The sequence below is a fragment of the Vulpes vulpes genome, chromosome 7, assembly GCF_048418805.1.
Source record: "Vulpes vulpes isolate BD-2025 chromosome 7, VulVul3, whole genome shotgun sequence".
NCBI lineage: Eukaryota > Metazoa > Chordata > Mammalia > Carnivora > Canidae > Vulpes > Vulpes vulpes.
In genome coordinates, this window is record NC_132786.1 from 112,461,799 (window position 1) to 112,484,447 (window position 22,649).

Consider the following 22,649-nt stretch of genomic DNA (forward strand, 5'->3'; position numbering starts at 1 on the left):
TGTGAATTTATTCATTTGTGCTTTGAAATTTTACATTTACTAACTCAAGCTATCATATTGAACAAAACCTGTACTGTAGTTTGGTTAGTAAATCTGTTGGTACTTTTTTTTTTTTTTTTAAGAGTAAAGGGGAGGGGCACAGGGAGAGGGAGAGGGAGAATCTTAAGCAGGCTCCATTGTCAGCACAGAACCCTGACAGGGCTCTGTTTCACAATCCAGAGATCATGACCTGAGCTGAAATCAAAAGTTGGATGCTAAATTGACTGAATCACTCAGGTGCTCCTGTAGGTATTATTTTTTAAGACTTGGCATTTGTGGCTTGGTGAACAGAGTTGAAACAATTTGGAATAAAATGGTTTGTGTGAAACTTCAGTGTCCTTCAAAGTTAAACAGACTGAGGTCACCAATATCTTAAGTAATACTAAGATGTTTACTTATTTAAAATGTCTCCTGATACATTTCACAGCAGTAGCTCTTTCACACTACAGATAATGCTAGTGTTTCTTTACATGAATAACATTTTGTATCCTTGTATGTTCAGATTGTCCATACAGAATGTAATTGGAGTTCTTTTCTTTTTGAGGAAGATTTTGGTATGTGTTGTTAATTTTAGAGAATACTGTAAATGCCTTGAGTATCATTTGTGTAAGAGGAGGTGGAATCTTCATGGTAATTTTATCTTAGTGCTTTTGTTTATGCTATTACTAAAGTAACCAGGATGTAGCATTCTGGGATGTGACATGGTCTAAATAAGAAAATCTTTTTTCAGTGATAAATATACCTTAAAATGTCGACATTTCAAACCATTTTTAATTTTAAGAAGTTTTAATAGATCTACATAGTTGCTTTTATGATGAATTTAAACAAATTAACCAAGAGGGGGGAAAAGCCATTAAATTATTTCAATCACTGAAGGTTAATTTGTGTTCTTTCTTAATTACATATGTTTTTCATGGTTGTAATTAGTGGTATATTAGTGGTTAGTGGTTCTTAACCCTGGTCAGACATTGGTGAAAACCCTTCCGGTGCTTAACATACTTGGAAGCTTATTAGTTCACTAGGTGTGAGGTAGGGCTCAGAAATTTGCATTTTAAGTATTTTAGGTAATTTTGATGAACAGTCAGAGTTGATAACCTCTTGCATGGATTATGTATTCTGAGGTAATATAACTAAAAGTACTCTGTAAACTCTTAAGTTTTATGCAAAACCAGGGTATTACTCATCTAATATTTAATACAGTTTTTGATATATTAATCTACGTGCAGGTTATTTTAATATGTATATGGTATTCCAATGTTGATATTCTAACTGGTGTAGCCATTTTATTTTATTTATTTACTTATTTATTTATTTTTAGATTTTATTTATTTATTCATGAGAGAGACAGAGAGAAAGACAGAGGCAGAGACACAGGCAGAGGGAGAAGCAGGCTCCATGCAGGGAGCCTGACATGGGACTTGATCCTGGGACTCCAGGATCATGCCCTGGGCCAAAGGCAGGCGCCTAAACCACTGAGCCACCCAGGCTGCCCACCATTTTATTATTTTGAGACATTTTGTAGTTTCATAGTTTAGTGTTGTAAATATTTGAAACAATATTTTTAAACAAACCTCTTCTGCCTTCCCCTGTTATTTTCCTGGGGGATTTGTTAGTACCCTAAGCTTGTTTTAATTTATATTTCTTATATTACTGTAGGGAGATATTTGTTATGTATAAACTAATTAGCTTCCCTACTTTCAGTGGGGTATAGTGAACTTGTTAAAATAACCATCAGGAAGATTTGGTTTTATGTTGTGAGTCATGGAGCCATTAGGAAAATGCAATATGAGTGGTTTTTATTTTTTAACAATATATGTAGCTTTTCAAGTATTTCTGATCGTATGGATGTACCTACCTTCTTTTGTCCTTGAAATTTGTAGCTATCTAGTTTTCTGTTACAAATCTGTGTTTTAGTTGCTCAGTTTTTATTTCTTGGCTCATTTCTTTATTGAAGGCCTGCTATCTGTTAATTAAGCATTGAGTTAGATTTCCATTTCTGGTTCCCAGCTATGTTCTGTAGAAGGGTATGCTGAGTGAAAAAGAAAGAAGTTTAAGTGGAAATGATTCCTGTTCAATGGATGTATAAAATAGTGTGCAAATAGAAAAGAGCTACAAAAATTCTTTATATAGACACTGTATAATTTGCAAAGACCATAGTTGCTCAGAGGAGGGCCTGTAGTCTGTTAGTTTTCTCTTTGCTGAGAAGGGTGAATTGGGTAAACATTTCTCTAGTGTAAGTTTGGAGACCTGAGAACTTGGCATGAAGGGATGAAATTAGTGATCCCAGCTAGAACTGTAGTCAGTCCTATCTTGGGATTCGTGTTAGAATATTCAAGTCAGCCTAATACAGTACAACTAAGAGTTATGAGATGGATAATTCAGCTGTGAGCCAGAAAGATAACTGGAATGACTGACTTAGCTAGCAAGCCAACCCACCAAAAATACTTAAGTTTCTGTTTTACCATGGTGCTGTGCTGTTAAAATGATAATTACACAGATGTAATATTTTTCTTGTCTTTTTTTTTTTAATTCAGGGATAATTTTAGACTTGCTGAAAAGTTGCAGCCCCTAACTTCTTGAAAGTTAAATATTTGGCCAGTGTGGAGGAAATGCAGAAATAGTACCACAAACATGCAAATGCAAGATGTTATATGAGGTAAATGCATCATCAATATTAGTGCTGGTCAGGGAGTAAGAGAGGAGTTCTGTGCTTGATGGAAACATTCTTGATTGGAATCTTTGTTGAAAGTTTTTGGGTAGGACTGGAAGATTCCATTGTTTTTTAATTGAAGGATGGGTGTTCTAAGTATAGTCATTAGTGGATTCCATTTAACAAATTATCAGCAAGTTTCTTATTCACTACTTCTAGGCTGAGGCCTAGGTATCTGTTTTTATCAAGCTCGCAGGTGTTTCAGATTACAGCCAAGATTGGGAATCACCTGTCTGCATGATAAGAGTCCAGAGAAAATGATAGCTGTCATCTGTTGCACAACCACTGCAATGACCATCATATATTATACTTACTATATGTGAAGTGCCAAATAGTTCATGTATCCCTTGCAATAACCTTATAAAGATGTTATCCTGGTCTAAGGCTTAGAAAGATTATGTAATTTACCCACCAGAGTGTAGTTCTAAGTTACGGCAGGTATTGGAATTCAGATTTCTAGTTATATTTATATTGCCGCCTTCTTCTTCTTCTTTTTTTTTAAGATTTATTTTTATTTATTTATGATAGAGAGAGATAGAGAGAGGCAGAGGGAGAAACAGGCTTCATGCTGGGAGCCTGACGTGGGACCCAACCCCGGACTCCAGGATCGGGCCCTGGGCCAAAGGCAGGTGCAAAACCGCTGAGCCACCCAGGGATCCCCGCCTTATTATTCTTTTATGTGTTCTGTCGTTAAAAACTTAGGCAGTCATTTTAGGGATTTTTTGGTTGGACTTTTTTGATTGAGTCATATTCTTTGTATTTTTGCCTCTGCTTATGATGTTCTTACCTAACTTGAAGTCCTATCCATGCTTTAAGAAAGGCCCAGCTCAAAACTACTCATCCAGGGAAATTTTTTCCAGTTATCTGAGTCTTTGATGATCCTTTCCTTTCCTTGAACTCCTAGAAGACTTCTCTTTTAGTAGGTAACAGCACATCTTTTCATGCATTATCAGTTATGTATGTTATGTATAACTGTTCTAGTTAATGTTGATGTTTAATATTACATATATTGATGGTGGAGTAGTAGTTGCAATATTGCAATGTGTGGTGTGCTTTTTTGAGCCCCCTACTGCTCTGTAGCTTCATTGTGTATAGAGTACTAATCTTGAGTAGAATTTTTTTAAATAATGAAATGTAAGTTGAAGACCTTGTTTATGGGTTAAAATTAGAAATTTTGAGATCAAATTATTTTGGTTACTTCAGTAGCTCAATAAGGAAGGCTTTTAAAATCTTTGGTTGTAAGTTTATAAACATACAGATATACTTCTGATTTATCAGTAATCTCAACAGTAATATAATTTGGTTTGCAATACAAATTTTTAAAAGATTTACTTAGAGTGCATGTGCGTGATGGGGGAAGGGCAGAGGAAGAGGGACAGAATCTCAAGCAGGTTCCCACTGAGCATGGAGGTGGCAGATGCAGGGCTCCATCCCACAACCCTGAGGTCATGCCTGAGATCATGTCCTGAGCCGAAATCAAGAGTCCGATGTTCAACCAACTGAGCCACCTAGGCACCTCTACAATACAGTTTTTTAAAAGTACTTTCTTGGAATTGTGCTACTCTGCTACTCTGCTAGGGCTGCCATACTACAGATTGGATGAATACTACAGATTGGGTGGTTTAAACACCAGACTTTTATTTTCTCACAGTTCTGGAGGCTGGATGTCCAAGGTCACACAGTGTGATCAGGGTTGGTTTCTTGTGATAGTTCTTCTGGGCTTGCAGACAGCTGCCTTCTCAGTGTGTCCTCACATGGCCTTTCTTTCCTCTGTGTGGAGAGAGTGAGATATCTTGCATGTTTCTTTTTTTATAAGGACATCAGTCTTATGTAATTAGGGCTCTACTCTTAGGATCTCCTTTAACCTCGATTACCTATTTATGTATGTATGTATGTTAAAGATTTTATTTATTCATGAGAGACACACAGAGAGAGGCAGAGACAGATATAGGCAGAGGGAGAAGAAGGCTCCCTTTGGGGAGCCTGATACAGGACTTGATCCCAGGACTCTGGTATCACGACCTGAGCTGAAGGCAGATGCTCAACCACTGAGCCACCCAGGTAGGTGTTCCTTGATTACCTCTTTAAATGCCCTGTCTTCAAATATAGTTATATTGTAGTTAGAGCTTCAACATATAAGCACAATTCAGTCTGTAACAGGAATTGAATTTCTATTTTTCTATGTAGTGTTGTAGGTAAACTATAGAAAAATTTTTAAGAAAACATAACAATATTTTTATTGATTTCTTTTTATTAGGTAAGCAATGCTAGGATGAGTGCCAAACATTTTGTAAGCCATGGGATTCGATATTCTGACAAGAAATGGCTTTGATGTCTTTTAAGAAGCTAGTTTGGGAGGATACATACTAGAAATAATTTTAATTCTTTGATGAAATTGCTATGTTGTGTTCAGAATGAATTCTACAGTGAAATACAGAGTTTGTGTGTGTATGTATATGTCTGTGTCTGTCATGAGTCTACAAAGCAGAATAGTGACTTATTAGAATAAAGTCAATCCTTTGAAAATTTTGAGTATGTTCTTGATACTTCTTTTGTTAACTATTTTGATATTTTTACAAGATCTCAGGATTGGGCGATGTATCAAGTCATTTAATCTAATTATGCAGAAAGTGCTCTAGTTTCCTCTGCACCGTACTTGTCAAGTGGCTGTGTAGCCCTCCTCTGTCCAATACTGTAACCATGAAAATTCATGGCTATTGTGCACTTGAAATGTGTCTAGTCTGAAATGAGATTTAGTATAAGTGTAAAATACACAGAGGATTTTGAAAAGACTTACTTTGAAAAAAAAGAGTATAGATGTTTTTATATTGATTAAAGGTTAAAATAGTGTTTTGAGTATATTGAGTTAAATTATATTATTATAATTAATTTTACTGGCTTCTTTTTGCTTTTTTAAATGTGGCTACTGGAAAACTTAAAATTGCATATGTGACTTGTGTTGTATTTCTAATGGATAGAGATGGTCTAGCCTGTGTTAGAAACTCACTACTTTTTGAGGAAGCACATTTCATCTGTGAATAGCTGTCATCATTAAATTTTTTCTTCCTGTTTTTGTGTATATCTGAAGTCTTTGACATTTGTATTCAGATGTTCTCATTTACTCTTTGAGATTAAAAAAAAGTAGGTCTTATTTCTCTTTTTAATATTATTGTTTTATAACCTGAATACAACTTTCTCGAATCTTTCATAGAGACTTTTAGTCTTTAAATTTTCTTTAACTACGTTTCTATGACAGGCGGTTATATCCCTTCAACCATTATTGTTATTCCCCTCTGAACTTTGTTCATTTGGTACATAGCCCCGCTGACACCAGGAACTGAATATCTTTCGATCTTAAAGTTACAGATCAGAGTAAACATCTTTTATCTTGTTGTACATGCTGTATTAGTCTGTTAGTGAGGCAAAAGTGAAACTTTTTAGGGTGACTTTTAATTTCTTATTGCCTATGGAGCAAGTCAGCTAAGGTTTTTCTATCTTTTCCTCTTGTGCTGCTGTTTTCTCTTGCTGCTTCACTTTTTTTAATTTTTATTTTTTAGGAGGAGCCTGTTGATTGATAGGTGAAATGTATTCCACCACCTATTCCTTATTTTTGCAGTCTCATTTTATAGTTCTGAACTAATCTGAGACTTTTCTTCAGATTCCATTCAAGGGTGGTGAAAAGGACATAGTTTGTATCCACATATTTCCATATTAAATTTCATTATGATTTATTTAGAATATTTGTTAACTTTCTCAGTTTTTATCTTACACAGGTTTAACAAGTGTTAGCGTTATGTTTTTATCAAGGGATAGAATAATGTTATCTGGGCTCAATTAAGGATGGATCCTTGTGGTATATAATTATGCTGAAGTTGACATACATCTAGTCAGCTATTAATACACCTTATTTTATTAGTATTCCAGCCTTTGTTTCTCTGCCTTGCTCAGGTTCACATCATGATTGAAACCTTGTGAGAATTATCTCCTATAATTTCTTTCTTTGCAGTCTAATGAACTTGTCAGAAATGGAGAATAAAAAACATCTGAGTTACTTAATAAAAAGAAAAATCTGTACTGATTTGTGGTTAACATTACTTCATTTTCTTTCTAGGTGATCCTTTTGTTTTTTGTTTTAGTGGAAATGCTTCAAGTTCTCCAATAATAACGTGGAAAATAGAAGATAGTATAAAGTCAAATTACCTCCAAGTCCAATGAACAAAATACAACCTGTGTTAAAATTTGGATATATAACATTTTTCTTGGGTAGATACTTAGGCTTTGTAATTGGTATATCTGTGTTTAACCCCCTCCCCCCCCTTTTTTTGGTGCTTAACTTTTAAAGAAATTCCCAAACTGTTTCACAGCTAGTTGTAACATTTTACATTTTCCATCAACAGTGTATAAGAATAGTTGCTTCACACAACTCAGCAACACTTGGGGTGGTTACTCTTATTAATCCTAGCTATTCTAGTAGAATTGTAGAAATACCTCATTGTGATTTTAATTTGTATTTTCCTAATAACACATGATTTTGAGGGTCTTATGTGCTTATTTTCCATTCATAAGTCTTTGGAGGTCTGTTGAAATCTTTGGTCCTTTTTTTTTTTTTTTAAGATTTTTATTTGTTTATGAAAAACAGAGAGAGAGAGAGGCAGAGACACAGGCAGAAAGGGAGAAACAGGCTCCATGCAGGGAGCCTGACATGGGACTCAATCCTGGGACTCCAGGATCACGCCCTGGGCCAAAAGCAGGTGCTAAACTGCTGAGCCACCCAGAGATCCCCCTTTGGTCCATTTTTAAGTTGGGTTATTTATCTTACTGAGTTGTGTATTTTAGATACTAGTCCTTTGTTGAACTATGCAAGTGAACATCTCATACTTTTTATCCACTGTCAGTAATTTTTGCCTGTTAGTTATTACTGTGCTGTTAGTCTTCATATGATTTTCTGTTTCCAGTATGCTACCTTTTTTAACCGGAATTCTTTTGTAAGAAAGAGCTATTGTGTCTCATGTTCATTTATTCAGTTATTTATATTTGTATGGACATATGAAATTAATTATATCAGTTTTGTTGTTCAAATTGTCCTGAATTTGACCATTGGGAGCTCTTTCAAGTTGTCTCCTATTCATCCTTTCAACATGCCGTATCAGTTTTTGGGAGCACTTCCTTACTTTCTGGTTCATCTTGTATTTTTCCTTCCTAAGTCCTGGAATTGGTCTCCGAAGAGTCCCAAGTTCCTTTTACTTGAGAACAGTATTGAGAAACCAAGATCTGAGCACTGGAAGTGTTCATTTCTAATAGGGGGTCATTGTCTTCTAGGTGTTTAGAGCAGATCTAGGAAATTGTATATTTATATACATTCACACATCTATATGTATACATATCTGTGTGTAAATGTATATGTATATATTTCAAAGCCATGAATTCATACTGATAAACCAGTTCTTTTATAGTTCTAAACTAATCTGAGCCTTTGGAAACCTTGCAGTAACACAAGGTTCAGTTTAGCCTTTTTTCCCCTCCGTATTTGTGACTCCTTTCTCAAACAGTGGACAACCTGGCTCTCATCCACAATTTATTACATATTTGTTTAGTTCTGATATATACATAACTGTAGTTTCAGAATTGCTGTTACAGATATATTTATTCAGTAGACCATAGTATTTGTGTATAATTCTTTCTGTCTTTAGTCTTTTTTTTTTTTTAAACATTTTATTTATTTATTCATGAGAGACACGGGGGGTGGGGGCGGGAGGGGCGGGCGGCAAAGACACAGGCAGAGGGAGAAGCAGGCTCCATGCAGGGAGCCGGATGCGGGACTCAGTCCCCGGACTTCAGGATCATGCCCTGGGCGGAAGGCAGGCACTAAACTGCTGAGCCACTTAGGGATCCCCTTTTATCTTTAGTCTTAACCTATGCAGTCAAAATACTGTTTTCCAAAGTTATTTGTGTTCTTCTTTTCCTTACCATGTTCAGTGGAATTATGTTATTCATTTGAAATATGGTTTGTTTTATTTGTTACCTTCTAGTCCATTTTGAGCTCTTCTCACATCTTGGCTCATTTGGGTTATTTTTTACTGGGATAATTGAAACATTAGTACAGTGTTAACAGTCAGCTTACAGGGGTAACCTGGGTGGCTCAGTGGTTTAGCGCCGCCTTCAGCCCAGGGCCTGCTCCTGGAGACCCGGGATGGAGTCCCACATTGGGCTCCCTGCATGGAGCCTGCTTCTCCCTCTGCCTGTGTCTCAGCCTCGCTCTCTCTCTGTGTCTCTCATGAATAAATAAAATCTTAAAAAAAAGAAAAAAAACAATTAGCTTATAAAATCATATGTCCAGAAGTATTTGTCCCACCTCTCATCTCGTTTACCTTATTCTCATTTCCCCTTTCTATCACTTTTCCACCCATTTATATGGGTAACCAGTGTCAATAGTTTCTGGTTTAGTTTCTTCCTATCTTTTTGCACAAATGAGATACATTTAAGAAAGAAGATATACAAGTTATATGTAAAAAGTAGTGTCTTGTAGACATACCTGGTTCTATAAACAGCTTTATTGAGATGTAATTCACATGTGCCATAAAATTCACCCCTTTAAGTTTACAGTTGTTGTTTCTGGTGTATTCATAGAGTGTGCAGCCATCCCACTGTTTATTTATAGGACATTTTCATCAGGCCAGAAAGAAACCCTGTACCTGTTAGTAATTAATACTGCTACATTCCCTCTGCTTTCCAGGTTTTGGCAACCACTAATCTATTTTCCATTTCTGTAGATTTGCCTGTTGTGAGCATTTCATATAAATGAAATCATACAGCATTTGGTGTTTTGTGACTAGCATCTTTCACTTAGCATGATCTCTTCTCTTCTCTTCTCTTCTCTTCTCTTCTCTTCTCTTCTCTTCTCTTCTCTTCTCTTCTCTTCTCTTCTCTTCTCTTCTCTTCTCTTCTCTTCTCTTCTCTCTCATTTATTCATCCAGGACCCTAGGGTCATGCCCCAGGCCAAAGGCAGGCGCTAAACTGCTGAGCCACCCAGGCGTCCCTAGCATGATGTTTTCAAGATATATCCATGTTGTAGCATGTATTGGTTTGTTCTTTTTAATTATTGAATGATACTTCTTTATATAGATAATACAACATTTTGTTTATCCATTCTCCTATTTGAGGATATTTGTGTTGTTTCTACGTTTTGGCTGTTGTGAATAATGCTGCCATGCACACTTAAGTACAAATCTTTGTGTAGACTTCAGTTTTTGGTGCTCTTGGATATATATATCTAGGAATGGAATTGCTGGATCAAAGGGTAACCCCATGTTTAACTTCTGAGGAATTTTCAGACTCTTTACCAAAGCAGTTGTTGCATTTTACATTCACACCAGCAGTGTATGAGGGTTTCAGTTTCTGCACATCTCTGTCTACACTTGACATATCTTTGCCTTTTAATTATTTTAGTAGCTGTGAGGTGCTGTCATTGTGGTTTTATTTTGTATTTCTCTAATGACTAATGATAAGCATCTTTCTGTGGGCTTTTGGCAACTTCTGTGTCTTTGGAAGAATGTCTATTTGAGTGCTTTACTCAATTTTTAATCAGGTTATTTGCCTTTGTATTAAATTGTAAGAATTCTTTACATATTCTGGATATAAGTCCAGAATAGACTATAGATGATTTGCAAATAATTTTCTGTCATTTCATGGGTTATCTTCACTTTCTTGACAGTATTCTGTGAGGCACAAACATTTTTAATTTTGATGAAATCCAGTTTATCTTTTTTTATTGGTGTATTTTTGGTGTCATATTTAAGAAACCATTCCTAATCCAAGGTCATGAAGATTTATGACGGTATTTTCTTCTAAGAGTTTTATAGCTCTAGGTCTTAAAAATATTTAGGTCTTTGATCCATTTTGAATTAACTTTTGTACATGGTGTGAGGTGGGTATCCATTTTCTTTCTTTTGTATGTGAATATCCAGTAGTCCTAGCATCTTTTGTTGAAAAAAACTTTTCTTTCCTTAAGTTGTCTTGGCAAACTTGTAGAACAGTTGACCATAAAATGTAAGGGTGTATTTCCACCATTGATTTGTATATTTGTCCTTACGGTTGTACCACTTTGTTTTGGTGACTAGAACTTTGTAAATGAGTTTTGAAACTAGGAAGTGTGACTCTTCTGGTATTTTTTTGTTTCAAGATTGTTTGGCTATTCTGTGTCTCTTGAATTTCCACATGAATAAGAGGGTTAGCTTGTCAGTTTCTGCAAAGAAGTCAACTAGGGACTTTGATACACATGGCCTTGAATTCGTAGATCAATTTGGGGAGTATTGCCTTCTGAACAAAATTGTCTTCTAACTAATCTACGAATGCGGAATTGCTTTCATTTACTTGCATCTTCAGTTTTTTGAACAGTGTTTCATAATTTTCAATGTGTAATATTTGCTCTTTTGTTAGATTTATTCGTAAGCATTTTATTTTTTGATGGTATAACAAGTGGATTTTTTTTTTTTTTGAGTTTCATTTTGGGTTGTTTTTTGCTAGCGTATAGAAATGTAATTGGTTTTTGTGTGTTTTTGTTTGTTTCCTTACTGTATTAGTTCGCATGTGTGCATGTGTGTTTTTGTGGATTCTCTAAGTTATTTTATTTATAAGATCATGTCATCTGTGTATAGAGATAGTTTTACTACTTCTTTTCCAATTTAGTCATCTTTTATTTCTATTTCTTGCCAAGTACCTTGGCCTCAGCCTCTAGAACAGTGTTGAGTAGAAGTGGCACTATACACCACTGTCTTGTTCTTGAAGAGTGAAAGCATTTAGTCTGTGATGTTAGCTATGACTTTTCCTTAGATGTGCCTTATGAGGTTGAGGAAGTTCCCTATTACGCCTGCTTTGTTAAAAGTATGTTTAGTTTGAAAGAGTGTTGGATTTTTTGTCAAGTGTTTTTTCTGTGTCTATTGGAGTTGATCATGTGTTGTTACTTTTTTTTTTTTTTTTTACTTTAGTTAATATAGTGTATTACTTTGGTTAATTTTCATTTGTAGAACGAATCTGGGTAAATTCCACTCGTCGTGATGTATACTCATATTGCTGGATTTGGTTTGCCATTATTTTGTAGATGGTTTTTGCATGTATATAAAGGACATTGGTCTATTGTCTTTCAGCAGTATGTGTGATATGGTATTAGGGTAAAACAGGGCAGTGTTCTGTCCTCTTCTGTTTCTTGGATTAATTTGTGAAGGATTCGCCGTCATTAAACATTTGGTAGAATTCACTATTGGAATTATTTGGACTTAGGCTTTTCTTTATGGGAAGGTTTTTGATTACCAGTGTAATCTCTTTATTTATTTTTTATTTTTTATAGGACTTGGGATTTTCTGTTTCTTCTTGAGCCAGTTTAGGGTAGTTTGTAACTTTCTATAAACTTCGTGATTTCTCTAGGTTATCCAGTTTGCTGGTGTGCACTTGTTCATAGGTTTCTTTATAATCTTTTTTGTTTCTGTAAGGTTAGTAGTGATTCGCACTCTTTCATTCCGAATTTAGTGAGTGTTCTGTTTTTTTTTTTTTTCTTGGTTAGTCTTGCTAAGGTTTGTCCAGTTTTCATCTTTTCAGTGAACCAACTTATGGTTTTATTGATTTTCTGTATTATGGTTGTAATATATTTTTATTTCTTCTCTAGTCTTCATTTCTGTTGGCTTTTGCATCTAGTTAGCTCTTTTTTTTTTTTTTTTAGTTTCTTGAGGTGAGTGTTAGGTAATTGATTTGAGATCTTCTCTTAAGCATAGGCATTTGCACTATAACTTTTTTCTCTAAGCCTTGAATTAGCTGCATTCAATAAGTTTTGGTATGTTGTGTTTTTAAAAATTATTATTAATCTCAAATTTTTTAGTTTCCTTTGTGATTTCTTCTTTAACCCATTGGTCAGAGTTGTAGTGTTTAACTTTCACAGATGTCAAGTTCTCAGATTTGTTACTTTGCCGAGCTTTCGATGTGTAGACAAATGTTTTTCTTCAAATTTGGTAAGTTTTTTTCTATTATTTCTTCAGACATAATTTTTGCCCCTTCATTCCTTGCTTTTCCTTTTTTTTTTCTTTCTCTCCCTGCCTCTTTTCTTCAGCTTGAGGGTCTCCTTTTATGTATATGTTAGTATGCTTGATTATGTTTCAGTCTGTTTTTTTTTTCTTTAGTCTTTTTTTTGTATCTTTTCTTGAGAGCAGTTAGTGTTATTTTTGATATGTCTTCAGATTTGCTGATTATTCAGCTAGCTCAGATATGTTGTTGAGCCTCTCTACTGAAGTTTCATTTTAGTTATTATACTTTCTAACTTGAGACTTTCGTTTAGTTCTTTTTAATACTTTATGCTTTTTTTAAAATTGATATTCTCTATTTGGTGAACATACTTTTTTTTTTTTTTTACACATGGTTTCTCTTAGTTCTTTGAACATATTTAAAATAGTAGATTTGAAGTCTTTGCCTAATATCTGGGTTTTCTTAGGAAATAATCTCTATTGATTGTCCCCTTCCCCATATGGGACAATCTTTTTTTTTTTTTTTTTGAAAAGTGGACATTTAAAATACAACAGGGCAGCCCGGGTGGCTCAGTGGTTTAGTGCCGCCTTCAGCCCAGGGTGTGATCCTGGAGTCCCACATCGGGCTCCCTGCACGGAGCCTGTTTCTTCCTCTGCCTGTGTCTCTGCCTCTCTCTCTCTCTGTGTCTCTCATGAATAAATAAATAAAATCTTAAAAAAAATAATACAACATGACAACTCTGGTCAGATCCCCTTCCAGGGTTTCTTATTGCAGTTTGTTTAGTGACTTTCTGTAAGTTCTATTTTCTTTGCCATGTGTAGTCACTGAAATCTCTGGTTTCTTTGTGGTTATTTATGGAGTCTTCTAGGGGAAATACCAGACAGGTCAAATAATGACAGTTCCCTGGGAATGGGGCTTTAAAAGAGCCTGTTCTACCTGCTGATTTTTGCCATGATTGTGTTCTGTTGGTTTTCAAGGCTACTGTGGAGCTTGGAGGGGAGATGAGAATGGGCAAGTTAGATTCAGCCCCCGTAGTTTGAATAAGCTCTCTGTGAATTGCTGCAAGCCTTTTTGTTCATTTCTAGCGTTCTGAAGAAGTTGATTTTGACAGTTTTCTCGTTGCTTTTAAAGGAGAGGATTTGCAGAGATCTTTATCCATTCTATGTTCTTTTAGTTGTTTTTCAGTGGGCGCACAGAAGAATGATTAAAGGTACATAATATTGTCTGAACTGTCTTCCACTCAATATAATGTTAATGTATCATGCTTATTTTTTTAAAACTTAAAAATCCATGGTATTTTTACATATGGAGGTAAATACCATGGTATGTTGTTTTTTTCACTTGTTTTTGGATCTTGGTTTTTATAATCTTTCACTATTAGCTTTTCTGTTGGATGCTCTTTTAGCTAAATCTTAAACATATTCTGAAAATTACAGATGTGTGGAAGTGGATTGTGTTGAGTCTGAGAGCGTGAAAATTTAAGCTTCTGGTCTGCAAGGCCTGATTGCTCTTCAGGGATATGGTTTAAATTTATATTCCACCTGTCATGTGGGAGAGTGCTTATTTGCCAGCATCCTCACCCAGTACTGGGTACTACTGTACATTTCATTTTGTGCTCCAGGAGATCTTTTGGTATGTTGAAAATGTTTTATATCCATGAGACATTCTATATCTTTACTAGTATGGTAGCCACTAACCACATGGAGTCTGAGCACTTGAAATGTGACTAGTACTAAATGAAGCATGCTGTACTTCAAAGGTTATTATAAAAGAAAAGAATGCAGAGCAATGAATATGTGAAATAAATCATAATAATTTTACTGTTGGTTGCATGTTGAAATAGTGTTGTATATACATTGATTAAACAAATATTTTTAGACTTAAGTTCATTTTTTACTCTTGGTTCCTTATTGTGTTTAGTAAAATAGTTCAAACTGCATTTGTGATTTACTTTGTTTTTATTAGGCAGTGCTGATCTAGACCATTCTTTTTTAAAAAAAGCCCTGCTTCTTTAAAGCTTATGGTATTTAACAGCAGCAGCATGTTCTCACCCTTTTTAAATTTGCCATTTTCTATTTATTCATTCAAGATGTCACCAAACACTCAGTTTTCTTTCCTCCCCAAGCTCTGTCATCATTCTGGGGGCATTTTTAGTGCCCGTGTGTACAACTAGTTCAGTAATTTAGCCTTACGATTTCTGGGTTGTGTTTGGGCCATCATTTTAATGGCCCCATGTGGTTATCATCTGGAACTTTGTTCCACCTCTAAAATCTTAAGGTATGGCCCATTCTAACCACAAGTTCACATTCTTTTAGCTATTTCATTTTGTTGTTTCTTACCTTCCATTCTTGATCCTCTTCATTTTTGTTCACTGAATCACTTCAGCTACACTTGTCAGCTCCCTTGATCCCTTGTACTTTTGTGCACACTTTCTGCAACCTAATAGTTGCAGATGACTCCTGTAGCCTATTGGTTTATACTTGGATTGCAGATCACTACTGGACAAAAAGATCCTAGACATTCACGCAGATTTGTGGTCTTCAGCTTTAACCTATGTGTAGGATTGCTTGACTGTCTCTGTGGACTCTTGGTCTTTATTGCTGTTCTTGTGGTTTTTCATTCAAATGTTTTACTTCAAAAACAAACAAACAAACAAATGTTTTACTTTATAATGTTGCTGGCCTTCCTCTCCTCAGTTAGAATTAATGCATGATTTTATCTCTGGCCCTTAGAGAAAATCTCATCCCTCCCTCCAGAACATTCTTTGTATCCTAATTTGCCTTTTTTCAGCCACTTGTCTACTTGATCTTTTTTCTTTTCTTTTCTTTTCTTTTCTTTTCTTTTCTTTTCTTTTCTTTCTTTTCTTTTCTTTTCTTTTCTTTTCTTTTCTTTCTTTTCTTTTCTTTTCTTTTCTTTTCTCTTTTCTTTCTTTCTAGGGTTTATTTGACACACACAGTGAGAGAGAGAGAGAGAGAGAGAGAGAGAGAGCATGCACACAGGCAGAGTGGCAGGCAGAGGGAGAGGGAGACTCAGGATCTGAGTAGAGAGCCTGAAATGGGGCTCCATCCCCCTGACCCTAGCTGGAGGCAGATGCTTAACCGACTGAGCCACCCAGGTGCCCCTGTTTGATCTTTTCTATTAGCATTTAAATAGGTGCAATTATATCTCTTTTTTTCTTTTTTTTTAAAATTTATTTATGATAGTCACAGAGAGAGAGAGAGAGAGAGAGAGAGAGAGGCAGAGACATAGGCAGAGGGAGAAGCAGGCTCCATGCACCAGGAACCCGATGTGGGATTCGATCCCGGGTCTCCAGGATCGCGCCCTGGGCCAAAGGCAGGCGCTAAACCGCTGTGCCACCCAGGGATCCCTATATCTCTTTTTTTCTTAAAGCCCTCCCTTGACTCTATTATTCTTTAGGTTCTACCTTACTGCTCTTCAAAGATAGCATTCAGAAAGAATTGCTTAGTTAAAAAAAATGTTTATACTCATTCTCTGCACTTACTTTATTTACTTCTAATATGTATTTTTCTCCTATCTTTCCTGTGATTTGACAAAAGTCCCTGATAAGGATAAGTAGATTGTTCTGTGTCTTTATATTGACCACTCCAGAGCATTTGGTACGGTTAACCACTTCTTGAAGAAGACCACTACAGTTGATCTCCTTGAATTACTTCTAGAATCCACTTTTTTCTTCATTCTTCTTTTCTCTCATCTTGTTCTAGGTTTGTATAGGTGGTGGGATGTTAGTGTTGGTTCTGGCCTCCTTTCTACTTTGTGTAGTGCATTTGGATTCATACCCATGGTCTTCATAACTTTTAAATGTTGGTCGCTTAAAATGTTAGTATCTGTCTCTTAGACATTTCTAGAACTTCTAACTTTTATATATGCAAGCTGTTTTAGACATTTGTCTTCCTAAAGTTCAGTTAACACCTTAAACTCAGATGATTCCTACTTTGAATGATTGGTACCACCATTAATCTAGTTGTTCAAACCTAAATTCAGAAATCCGAATTTTACCCCTGCCCAGGTTAGTTATATAGAGACCTATAAATTCATCTCATTAATGTCTAATCAGCACTGTCCAGTAGAAGTTAATGTAAACCAAATATGTAATTTAAGCTTTTCTAGTATCCACATTTAAGAAGTAAAACGAAACAGATGCAGTTAACTGTAGTTCATATTTTAGGTCACCCCGTATGTCTAAAATTTTATTTCAGCATGTAGTCACTATAAAAATTAAGATATTTTTCATATTTTTTTTCATACAAAGACAGAATTTTAGCTTCTATTTCCTCTTCATCTTCACTGCTTCTTTCTTGGCCCAAATCCTGATGTTTTTTTCCCTAGGTTACTGCACCAGCATTTGGGATTGCTAGCATTCTGAGAACTCTTCCAGGTTCATCTTCAATATTCTTGTTAGTGCTAATTTTCTAAAATAAGAATGTGATTCTGCATGTGAATTAATGTGATTGTGCATTCTTATGCTTCAAGTCCTTTAATACTTTCCATAAGCTTTCAAGATGAAGTCTAATCTGAGTTCTTTAGCATAGCTAACAAAATCCTTCATGATCTGGCTTTTGCTCAAGTTTCCTATGCTATAGCTCCCAGACCCTGAAAATGAGATGTATTAAATTGTTTGTAGTTCCCATAGAGAACTGTGCTCTCCTTGAGACCCATGTTTCCCAGCACCCGTCTACATCTTACTGGACTAAGGCCTACTAGTCCTTCAGGATCTGAAGGATCTGACTTTAGGACCAGGCATCCTCCTCCTTTTTTGTTCTCATAGCCATGCTTCATGTTTGCCTAGATAATAGTATTTAATCACTGTGTTATTATAATTGACTTCTAACTTACCTGATCTTAGGTTCTGAGTTTCATAAACAGGGGCCTTGTTTTTATTAACGTTTTCGTACCTAATTGCTAGTACATACATTGTGAAATCCTAGTAAATATGTTAATTGAATGAGAGTGTGGTCAGTAGTTCTCTAAGTAGAGATCTAAATTCCAAGCTCAGAGTAAGAAAAAGAATGGTTTTAAATTTTATATTATCTTATTCTTACATATATTTATAGAATTAAATATTAAAATATTGCAAGCAAGTTAACTAAGAATCCAGAATACAGAAGATAAAAGTTGGTTTCATCAGTTACATAATTGCTCATCTTAGTGAAAAGGGAGGAACTGGGAGCAGGTGAACTAAGACATGAACAAAAAAGTTTGGGGAAGGGAACATTAAAGTCAACATTTAGGGCATGCCCATGCAATCTTGTAACATTTTAGTGTTGGTGTTATATTAAATCTGAAATCTAGGTATTTTTATACCAGTTATATTCAAAACATTTAAATGGTAACATTAATTTTTCCATTGGGTTATGTAAGACTAAGTGCTGGACAGTTACATGTATGTATATAGTATATGATATAGGGCTTTTGTTAAGAATCCCAAGGAGTTAGACAAGTAAAATTTTGAATCAATATCTTTTCCTTTTGTAGTGCGTAGTTTTTTGTATTTAGAATTAACTTTTTATTTTTTTAAAGATTTTTTATTTATTTGAGATAGATAGAGAGAGAGAGAGAGAGAGAGAGAGAGAAACAGAGGGAGAAGCAGGCTCTCAGGCTCCATGCAGGGAGCCTGATGTGGGACTCATCCGGGATCTCTTCAGGATCACACCCTGGGCTGAAGGTGGCGCTAAAGCGCTGAGCCACTGGGGCTGCCCAGAATTGCTTAACTTTTTAGAAGAAAAATATGTTTGTCCCTGTGTAAAACAATGTACAATATACTTAGGTTTTAAATTCCAAAGGGCACAAATTGAACTTGAAGTTCATTAGGGAAAGACCAAGTGTTTATCTTTGAAATTTAAAGTTCTGGATTAAAAACCTTGAATTTTTGTAGCCTATTTTTTTTTTTAATTGCAGCTTTTAAAGGGAGAAATAGAAAGAATTCTGGTGATATTAAAGTAATTTGGGACTGAATATCTCGTTTTGTAAAGATGAAGGAAGTTGAAGGTTTGTAGTGTATTTTAGCATGGGTATGTTTTAATTTTTCTCAAATTCTGGTTTTTGTCAGGCTTTCTTTCTGTTATAGTTCTCTTTGCTCAATTTTGTTGTTATTGTAGAAATGTATATTTGGCAGTTTTCAAAATAAATTGCTTCTTTTCTCTTTTGGAAAATTTATTAAAACATATTAATATTCAGACCTTTAAAAACGATAATGGATTTCAGATGCCAAGATTTTCATGACTTTATTTTGTGGAATCAGAACAAATGGCAAGAGAATGTGAAGCATTCTTGAGGGTTGCAATAATCTATCAGTTGGAGCCTGTTTGAAGTTTCTTGTTCTTTAAAATATAATTGATTTCTAGAAATAAGGTTAAATAAGTTAAACACTGAGATTACTGGATATTGTGTTTAGGTTAATTTTTCCACAGGCAGTGTATTGTTCAGTTTGATTTTCTTAAATAAGAATTTTGACATAGAGATTTGGCATAGTAACTAAAAGATCTTTGTAAATATATGCGTCTAGAAAAGATGATTTGATAACTGTTTCTTCTTATGTAACTGATGTTTCAAATCAAGGAATACTTTTCAGACCTTAAGGTATTTTGGTAGAAGCCTGCATGAGAATATACTTTTATCTATATTCACATGCTTATAAGTGTCACAGTTATATCACTTACATCTATAAATAATGTTTCTTATCCAGAGATTATATTTCACACTGGTACTGTGAACATTTTATTTGCCCAGGAAAAGAATCAGTGGGTGGTTAAGTCTTCTGAATTACAGACTGTGGTTGATTTTAGAATTTGGGGTAAGGAATGATTCTTATGAAATCTGAAAAGTCGGTTTTAGTCAACCAATGTTATATTATTAGTATATTCCCAAAGTCTTTTTTTTTCTTCTTTTTTTTTTGGTCTTTGGACAGTTTTTTTCCTCAGAAGGAATTTTCCTAAAAGTATATATTTTAGCCATTTAGCTTTTAAAAATATCTCCCATATGTCAGTACTTCGCTAGGAATATAGAGGAGTCTGACATGGTTTTCTCCTGCTGTGAAGTAATTCTAGGGGACTGATAAGTAATGTGTTTAATTGTAAGATAATTTAAAGATTTATTGTAAGATATTTGTAAGATAATTTAAAGATAAATATTTATTTATTTATTTATTTATTTATTTATTTATTTATTTATTTATTTATGCATGTATTCATTTATTTATGAGAGAGTGAGAGAGAACAGGGGGGGGGGAGGTGGAGAAAGCAGAGGGAGAAGCAGACCCCCTGCTTAGCAGAGAATGTGGGGCTCAGTCCTGGGACTCCAGGATCCTGACCTGAGCAGAAAGCAGATAGATACCCAAATAACTGAGCCACCTAGGCTCCCCGATTTTGAAATAATTTAAAGTGTAAAACTGCTTAAGATGTTGTAATACTGTTGTGGAAAGAATTGTTTACCCTCAGCCTACTCAATCTTCTTCCTCATTATGTTACTGCTCTTGTCCACTGTTACCAGTAACCTTCCTATTTTTATGCTTATGTCTTTGGTATTTCATTTGATATTTCAGTGGCATTTAATGAAGTTAAGTGACCTTAAGTCATTCCTGGTGTTCCTTTTTCACTAATTGATCTTTCTCACTCTTTCTCTGCCTAACATCTCAAAAGCTCCAGGACTTTGGCTAGACCCCCTAAATGTATAGTTTCCCTTGAGAATCCATCCCTCTGCTAAACTGCCTGTATACTTATGATTCGTAAAGCTATGTTCTCAGCACCAACCAACCCTGCAGTTTCTGGACTTATGTTTTCACCTGCCTATTGGACATTTCTTCTTGAATGTATAATGGACACATCAGACTTAACATGTTCAAAACTGTTTTTGATAAAGACGATTTTGGCCCTCACCTGGCCTGCCCAGTCTTTTCTTCCCCTTATTATTCCTATTTGTTCTTAGAGATATCACTCCATTGAGTTGTTTAAGCCAAAAGTGTGGGAGTTATCTTGGTCGATTTTTCCTTCACCAGTCACATCTAGTGCATCAGCAACATCCTGGCAGTTTTAGCGTCAAAATGTATTCTGAATCCTTCTTATCTCTTTTTGCATCCACACCATCTAAATTCGGTATACCCTTTCTTTCTTGGACTATTTATTGCAGTAGGCTCCTTATTAGTTTTCTTGTTTCTACTTCTTCTCTTACCTGTGAGAGCTATCTTTAAAATACAAATCAGGTCAGGTCACTTGCGTGTGTACAACCCTCCAGTGGCTTCCCATCATGCCTAAAATAACATCTAGATTTCTTACTTTGGCTGGGTCCCCTATGATCTGGCCTCTGCCTGCCTCCCTGACCTCATTTTACCTGCCTGATCCACCACCTCACATCGTTGTAGTTCATGTTTTTTTTTTTTTTTTTTGGATTGAAAGTACTAAGTTCATCTCTACTTTAGGGCCCACCCCTTTGCCTAGAAATCTTTTCTCCCTTTTCTTAATTCACTCCCAATATTGTACTAAATGCCATAGACTGTTCTAGGATTTGAGGATAAAGTAGTGAATAAGACACAGGGACAGACTTTCCGACATTTTTTTTATGCTTTTTGTCTGGAGGATTCCTTGGATAAGCAACCTAAAATGCTCTCTGAAACTTTTTCAGCTTTCCCAGATGGCTTCTTCTTTTTTGATGCCACAATTTTTATGTGATTTATGTAATCTCTACCTTGATGGAACTTAAATTGTAATTGGAGGTGGAGTGGGGTGGAGATTGCAATAAACAAGATGAGTAAAACATTGTTAGGTGGTAAAAAAAATGCTAAGGAGAAAAACATTAAGCTGCAGCAAAGTGATAAGAATGGAGCTGTAATTTTGGATAGGGTGGTTAGGGCAGGCCTCTCTGTGAAGTTGACTTTTTTTTTTTTTTTAAGATTTTATTTGTTTATTCATGAAAGACAGAGAGAGGCAGAGACATGGGCAGAGGGAGAAGCAGGCTCCATGCAGGAAGCCTGACATGGGACTTGATCCTGGGTCTCCAGGATTACACCCTGGGCCAAAGGAAGGCGCTAAACCGCTGAGGCACCCAGGCATCCCTGAAGTTGACATTTGAATATCATCATCATCTGTTCCAGATTGTGATATAACTAATAGATTTGTGTCAATATACAATATAATTTCACAGACATTTTGTCCATAGTTAACTTTTTTCTCTATGCTTCATTAGTTGCCTTTCAGTTTTCACAGCTCACATTAACTTCATCTTCCTATTTGTTGCTTGCTGTCTTTAACTTCTTTGCCTTTCCTGTGTCCACAAGTCTGTATTTCTTCCAATTCTGAACTTTAATCAATAGAACTGAAGATATAGCACTGTATAAAGATTTTTAGCTGAAAACATTTGCATTTATCTGATATGAGCAAAATTATATGAAAATGGTTTTTTTTTTTTCTTGGAATTTAAACTCGGTCCCTGTATACCTTGCTGAAACTTCATACTTGACAGCTTTTCTACCATTTCTTTGAAAACTTCAGGTGCAAGACATAGTAATTGGCTTTTATAAAAAAATAAGAAGTCTTTTGTTCCATATTTCATCAGGAATGCTGCTGAACATGGGTTAAAACTACTGGGCCTTATATCCCATTAAAAAAATTATTATTTTAACTTGTGTAAAGTCTGTCCTCACTTTGTTCATAATTTACTTCTAATTTGTTGCGTTACATGTAAGTAACTTTATTTTTTCCTCTATTTTTTGCTATGTTCCAATGGATTTGCCTTTCCTGTTTGGACCGAATATGTCATATACAATTCTTGGAATGCCTCATTTACTGTTCCTCTGTGGATCTGTTCTGTTGGAATCTGGAACACTGGAATGATGGAAATGTGTTCTTTACAAAGTAGCTGTGAGTATCTGAGAAATTTATAC

General features: G+C 35.3%; 1 protein-coding gene across 3 annotated transcripts in view; it reads left to right on the plus strand.

Moving 5' to 3' along the window:
* SEPTIN7 (septin 7) overlaps positions 1-22,649 on the plus strand; it is a 118,296-nt gene that overhangs the window by 11,389 nt on the left and 84,258 nt on the right. Inside the window, exon 1 of one of the 3 annotated variants that reach the window (XM_025985822.2) lies at positions 21,188-22,626. The exons of the other annotated variants lie outside the window; for them this stretch is intronic. The gene's annotated coding sequence lies outside the window, so the exon portion shown is untranslated. Of the gene's footprint in view, positions 1-21,187; positions 22,627-22,649 lie in introns of those variants that run through there. 3 annotated transcript variants of the gene reach the window in all.